Source organism: Athene cunicularia, assembly GCF_003259725.1.
Source record: "Athene cunicularia isolate RWA chromosome 5 unlocalized genomic scaffold, athCun1 chr5_part3, whole genome shotgun sequence".
Classification (NCBI taxonomy): domain Eukaryota; kingdom Metazoa; phylum Chordata; class Aves; order Strigiformes; family Strigidae; genus Athene; species Athene cunicularia.
Window position 1 is genome coordinate 9,563,287 of NW_020799103.1, and position 7,371 is coordinate 9,570,657.

Sequence of the window (7,371 nt, forward strand, 5' to 3'; positions counted from 1 at the left end):
GCTCTTCACGCACCTCCGCAACGCCCCGCGGCGGTGCCATCCTCATCCTCATCTTCACCCCCCCGCGCTCGGCAGCCCCAGCACCCCGCTGTCCCCAGGGCATGTAAGTGCGGGACGCGCCGCAGCCCGGCCCCCGCCCTCCTCCTTGTCCCCGTCCCAGCCCCGGGAGGCCGGCGCAGAGGTTTTGGGGGGAAGGAGGGAAAGTGCCGGGCTGCAGGCAGAGCTCCTGCACAGGCTCCAGCTGCTCTGGCTCTTCCCTCCCCAGTTTCTCCTCCCCGGCCCCGGCAGCCCCCTGCAATCCGAGTGCACAAAGCGCAGCAGGAACCGCAGGGAAGGACCATCCGACCGCTCAGGTTTTCTCTCGGCTGGCTCGTTCTGTGCCCAGGACAGGCTTTCTGAGCTCTGACAGGGAAAACTTCACGTAAAACACAACCCTGATTAACCCGCTGTTAAGCAGAAAAAATACCACTCTGCGGCTTACTTTAGATGTTACAGTCCATGAACCCATTTAGCTGAAGCAAGAAGTCATACACATTCTTATGCCCAATTTTTTATTCAAAAAAAGCACATACTAATCTCTTAAGAACTCAGTCACAGAATCCCAGAATCATCTGGGTTGGAAAAGCCCTTGAAGCTCCTCCAGTCCAACCATGACCCTCACACTGACCGTTCCCAACTCCCCCAGATCCCTCAGCGCTGGGTCAGCCCGACTCTTCAACCCCTCCAGGGATGGGGACTCCCCCCCTGCCCTGGGCAGCCCATTCCAACGCCCAACAGCCCCTTCTGCAAAGAAATCCTTCCTCAGAGCCAGCCTGACCCTGCCCTGGGCAGCTTGAGGCCATTCCCTCTTGTCCTGGCGCTTGTTCCTTGGTTCAAGAGACTCATCATATTTAGCATTATATTCAGCATTATATTTAAAACCTGATGAAAAATGTTTCTGTATTTCCAGTTCTCCAGGAGCAGGGAGGAGGCGGCTTCCCCAGTGCCCTTTACAGCAATAATCCCCTTCTCAGAGCTCTGCACTTGCTGCTTCTGTTACCTCAGAGAAACCTGGGATGGCACACACAAAATGTTATATCAGGTTCTGATGGTAAGTTATGAAACTGCTATTTCCTCGCCTGCCCCCTTCTTGTTTGTAAATTTCTTAAGTAAACTATTGACTTGGGGACTCCAGGAAATTAGTATTAACTGCAAAACACTTGGTTCAGCTTTGCCTATCTTTCTAAACAATCACAGTGTTCACATAATTTTCTCCTTTCAAAACAAACCACAACATCTTGAAATTATTGTAAAACCACAACTGAGTCAATCATTTATTCCACAGAAAAGCACATGTTAAAGCCCACATCATTATCATCCCAATAATCACAATTAGGATAGCGTTTGCAAAGCATGTGATCAAAGCTGAAATTCATTTGTCTACTACCTTTTGATGGTTTGCATTATTTCATTTGAATTAATTCCTATGCACTGGTAATATTTCTCACACATCTACTTGCAATTTTTTTTTTCCCCCCTCAGTGCTCATTTGCTTTTGAGTCTGTTCGGGCTAGTAAAGTCCTCATTTGATAATAATTCTGCAGTCTGTATTTCAAGTTAGAAATGCTGATCCAAAGAACCAGGAGAAATCCCATATTGTTTTCATTGTTTAGTTGTTTAAATAGTGTTTATGGCTCTTCCCCTTTATAAGGAGGTATGAAAACACTAAAGTCGATTTCTTAGCCCAGCTCCTAATGACAGCCAATGCAATAAGGTGCCTTAAAAAGTGTAATAATTATCATCCATCTGTTTATTTGATTCTCCCCTGTCTCAGTAGGCAGGCAGAACACATCTTTCCCTCCTCATTCCTGGGCTTTGCCATCCCTTAGGCTCACATCTGCTACTTTTTACAGAATACCTTTTTATAACATTTGAGATAAGCCATCTCCAGTGCACACCTTCAGGAGTACAGCAGAACTTGATCCTTTTAGCTTCCCTCTTACACTGAGTACTCAACCTTATTCAGCAGAAAATGAGGGAGAATTCAGACCCCCTTGTCCTATGTTCATATTTCCTTAGCTGCTTTCTTTGACCCTAAAATCCTGCATAAAGTTAAATATTTTTTGGCAACATCACTAAGAGATTTCCTATTTCATCTTTTTCTCCACTTTCTGAGGATCTCAGATGGGCAGGGCAATCTGACAATACACAAGAGAAATAAGTTCAAACCCCCTTGGTATTTTACCTTTCCAGTGAATCACAGGTTGAGTAAAATATAAAATTACCTTATTTTCCCGTCAACTTTGATGTAAAGCTACAACTACTGCTGAATCAGTAAAACAGGCAGGGAAAAGCTTTCTCCTCCCAAGGTTTTCAGTACACTAAGCACCCAGCCACTCAGCTGCCCCTAATGAGTTTCCTGACTAGGTGAAAGATGTCCATATTCAAACATCTATCTATATAATGGTCTATAGAGATCATTACTTAGGATTAATCCTAACAGCATGACTGTACAAGCAAAACTATTACGAAGGTTCCTTCTTCACTGGCCTGTAACTTGCCCAGGTATTGATTCGCCTGGTAATCAGCACACCAAACTGCATGTCTTCCTCTGTTAGCTATTTTAGACTGGGAGAAAATCAATTCAGTGGCTTGCGTAGGCTGCTTCCTTCATTACCGTAACTCAGTAAAATCTTTTTAATGGGTCCCTCTTTCATTACAGTTGTGTGGGCAGCACAACAATTTCAGTAATACATGATGCCGTGAGTTTCTACAACACAAGTAACTGAAGGATATAATCAGAGCAGCCAGCCACAAAACATACCCAAAAACTCCTTGAATAAGGGTCTCTGAAAAGAGCACACACACAAAAAAAGGGAAAGATGTTAATTAATCTGAGTAAGGCAGAACAAAATACAGATAAACAAAATAAAGCATGATCTATAAAAATGCAATATATAGGAGGAGAATTCAAGTCGTATCCATAGGTAACTATTTGTGACCCATAACTCCTGTTCCTTCTTTTTCTTTTCTGATTCTTCTTGCCCATGTGGTGCAACATGTTAGAGGAATGAGAAGTAGAATCAGTGCCACTTCTTGAAGTTCACAGCAACAAGCAGGAAAGATTGCCATGGTGGGAACTTGGAAAAGTCCTAAAGCTTTACTGAGGACTTCTGATGTGAGACTGTTCAGCCGAACTGGTGCTATGGCACTGTACTTCACATGGGTCCAGAAGAATTTTGGATCTCCTGGTGCCCATTCCTGTAAAGCTAGGCTTGTTGCCAATGCCAAATTTAAGCTTTTCTGCTCCCCTGCTGCTATTTCAGTGTTACGAACCCAGAGTTGATATCTGTCAACAAGTATACCAGAATGTTGTCCACAGCCTTTCAATATGTAACCAGGGCTTATAAGACAGATGTAGAGACACATTTTGCCAAGGCCTGTAGTGTCAGGACAAGGAATAACAGTTTTAACCTGAGAGAGGTTTGATTGAACCTAATTCAGATGGAACATAAGACAGAAATTTTTATAAGGGTGGTGAGACACCGGAACAGATTGACCAGAGAAATTGTGGATGCTCCACCATTTTCATTGGTCATTAATGAAGTTGAAAAATCTAAGTAGCAATGGACTTGTGTATAAACAGCAGATCTCAAACTCTTTATAGCTCTCATAAAAGTTGATTACAAGAGGTAGCGCACCACATGCATAAAAAATAAATCCTAAGCATGCTGATCCATATTCCCCTCCAGTTCAAAACATTGCAACTGTTGTTGCTTCCTGGACCTACTTGATGACCATGAACTCTCCCTTTTCTGCTATGAACTGAAGATCATGCTTCAGGGAAGAGGCCACTAGTGTCATGTAGCTTCATCCACACTCTTCCTTTAGAGCCACACAGCAGAGTCACATTTATGGACTAATAACAATGCTGGCAAGGACCTTTAGTAAATCTTCAGAAATTCTTCACTGCCCTTTGTTCATGGTCTTGGACACTTGTCTAGAAAAGACTCAGGTGATTGGTACTTTAGTGGAGCAGCTGATGTGGCACAGAACTGACATTAACCTTATTCTTTCCAGATGTTCCCCATTATTGGGTTGTGCCCCAATAGTTACCTAGCACTGTGTTAAGAAGTCCTCTTAATAATGACACAGCAAAGGTGTTTTCTGTTTGTGCTACTCGGCAGAAATTTCTGAAAGATAATGCAAGCTAGTGGAGGTCAGGAAAGAGACAAAGAATGTGTGAAAAAAATGGAAGTTCAGAGGAAAAAACCCACTGTATTCTGGCTGAAATATTTCTTAGGCTCATGCCCAGTAACATGCTACCGCACACCACTCAAGATGGTCACATACAGAGTTGTGCTGTGACCGTACATTTGATTGAAATATCTGTGCTGAAACACAGACACAAGGTTTTATTGTATGGACAGAAGGGTTGCATTGACAGAATTGTCTCCTTGCATCTTCATATGATGTAACATTCTTTCATAATAGCAGATCTTATCTACTGCCCCCCAAAAAGCATCAGCATATGTCTCAAGATTTGCAGCACAGGCTTGCTGAATAGAAGGAGTGATATAATCTCTTTTCTGTCATATCACGTTACACCCTTTTGGCTTGATTATACCCTGCTGTGGTAACTGCATGCACAGTCAAGGGGTGGATGCCTTAACCCCTTGAGTGAATTATGGAAACATATGGAAGCATTCTCCAACCATCTTTTCCTCACTATTAACAACTTAAACTCTTAAGAAAAACTTGCATTATTGCCATTTATTTCATTCCAGCTTGCTTTTCAAAGCACCAGATGACCATACTTCTATTTAACTGAGACCAGAGGTTCCCTGTCACAAATTCAGTGCTGAAGGGGCACTAAATATTGGCTCTGCATGTCTGAACAAGGCAGGTAGGAATATTAACATGAAGGAGAAGCTTCCCAGAGCCGTGACAACTCAAAACCTATTTAAAAGCTATTTGAGCCAAGCTATGAATACTACATCACAAGAACAGGGAAGAGCTTGAACAAAATATACGAAGAATGTATATTCTTTGTGGCACGGTGGTTTGTGAGAACTATTACTACATGTTGGGGAAGGATAGCTCACTCAGTACCCAAATAGTCTGATTTAATTTTTTCAAATTTCTCTCCAACATGGGCAACACAGCAAAGAAAGCAGGCTTCCACCTAACGCTCTGCCTCCTGGGGTATGCTAACACAGAGTAACTTCTAGTACTGTTAACAGGACGAATGGAGGGCAAGCTGAGAACGGTGCTGGGTGCAAAAATTAGAGACGTCTGTATTCACATGCGTAAAGTTGTCGTATAATAGAGGAGATTTTGTAACTTTAATGGGGAAGTGCTTTCTCTCATCAGCTTTGTTTCTCACACCTTACTACAGTGTATGACAGCAATTACCTTGCTACAACAACAGAGGACAGAAAGGGAAGACATAAAGCAGAATCACATACCACCTCTACGTAAAACCTACACATAAAATTAAGTGCATGATCACATACTCCCACAGGAAGCATTACTCTCTTATTAGAACAAGAAGTAGGAAATTCAGCAACTGAAAGCTTCATCAATCTACATAACTTTTCCTTGTGTTATCCTGTTCCATTTAGAGAGTAGCTGTTCTACAAACACCTGAAAATCCGGAAACAGTTAAAGTATTTCAAACTTGGGCACGTCAAGAATTGAAAACAGTTAAGATTATGCCCAGATCTTTACATTATTTGAATGATGTCCTAATACACCACTCCCTCTCTTGCTCCCTTTCCCCCTGCGTACAGAGACACTCTTACTTTATTTCAGAGTTGCAATGAACAGAATTTTTCTACATTTTCTCTACAAGGTCAAATATGTAGGTCTAGACTCATCATACCTAACTCCAAGTGTTAACTTCAGTTAGCTGCTTACAGTAAGAGGCCAGTTAGACTCTGCCTGGCCAGTGCAATGATACACACACTTTGAGGGGATGATTATGGTTGGACTGGGTGTTCTTCACGGGTTTTTACAACCTAGATGATTCTGTGATTCAATTTTATGTGGCCATAGCTTGCCCCACACAGATTACCCACTGCCTCGAAATTTGAATCCTTTCAGGCTCTTGTCCAGGATCCTGGCACTACACTCCCACCTCTCTACCATCAAACACACAGATCAAACACCAGCTTATCTCCTGCTGGTGATGTCCACAGCAGAGAATCTCTATTTCCTGCTACTTGATACAATCTGTGCAAACCAGCAGAGATATGAGTTATGGCTGAGTATTTCAAAGAGTACATGTAACACTGTCCTCTGTACACGAAAGGGTTAGAGAGAGGCTGAGATCCCATCAAAAGTATTGGCTCTCCCAGATGATCCTGTATCACAACATTGCTAAACTGACCTTTCACGACCCAGTTCATTAACTGCTCACATGTTAGGTGTACCTAGAATATTCTCAGCTGACTTCCACTTTATCAATCTGTGAGGAGGGATCAATACTGCATAGTGCTTAATTTCTTAGTCTTTGGTTTTCAGAAATAACCATAACTACTTCCTTTTCTAATCTCCAGAGAGCGATGTTCTGATGAAGACAGTATTTGAAAAAGGCCAGAGAAACAGCCTAGAAACTCTAAAGATGTTTTAGCAAAAGCAACAAAAGACTTTGGAATTATGAAAGGAATAAAACCAATCTCAAGTGATGTGGAGTAGAAAGTGAAACATGGTTCACACTGGTGATGGAAAGTCAGAGACATCCATCACACCAGTGGCAAGGTTGGAGAAGAGCAGAAAAACCTGGAATCACTTATGTCTTTAAAGCAATTTTTGAGACCAACCTGTGACAGCGTCCACAGTAACTGCATCTATTATCCTGGAAAGGATATTCTTTATGTATATGACACTGCACCCTCTCTTTTTCCTATACAGGGCAGGAGCCATGAACTACAAGAGATGAAACAGCCAGTAATGATTTCCTGTACAGATTATAGACTGTGTCCACACTCTGTGTAGGCTCACAGATGTAATTTGTAGACAGCTTTGTCTGTGCTCGTATTTGGAGAAAACTGGTTATTACAACTTGCCTCATAAGATAAAGGTACACCCAGCCTTCCCATCTGAGGTATGTCAACAGGTACAGACAAGTTACACTGAACAGTAGGTGAAAACACATTGCACAACACCAGAAATTACCTTCCCGAGAAGCTGCTTCTATAACAATATGGGCATAACATGCTTCTTTCATGAGACCTGATGGAAGGTACTTCCTCTCCTTAAGCACTATCTCAGTGAGAGCAGACGTATTTCTTTGCACCTACTAGGATCCTACAAAGAACAGCCAAAAATAATATTGTTCTACAAAATTTAAATTCATATATATATATATATATATCTATATATATATAT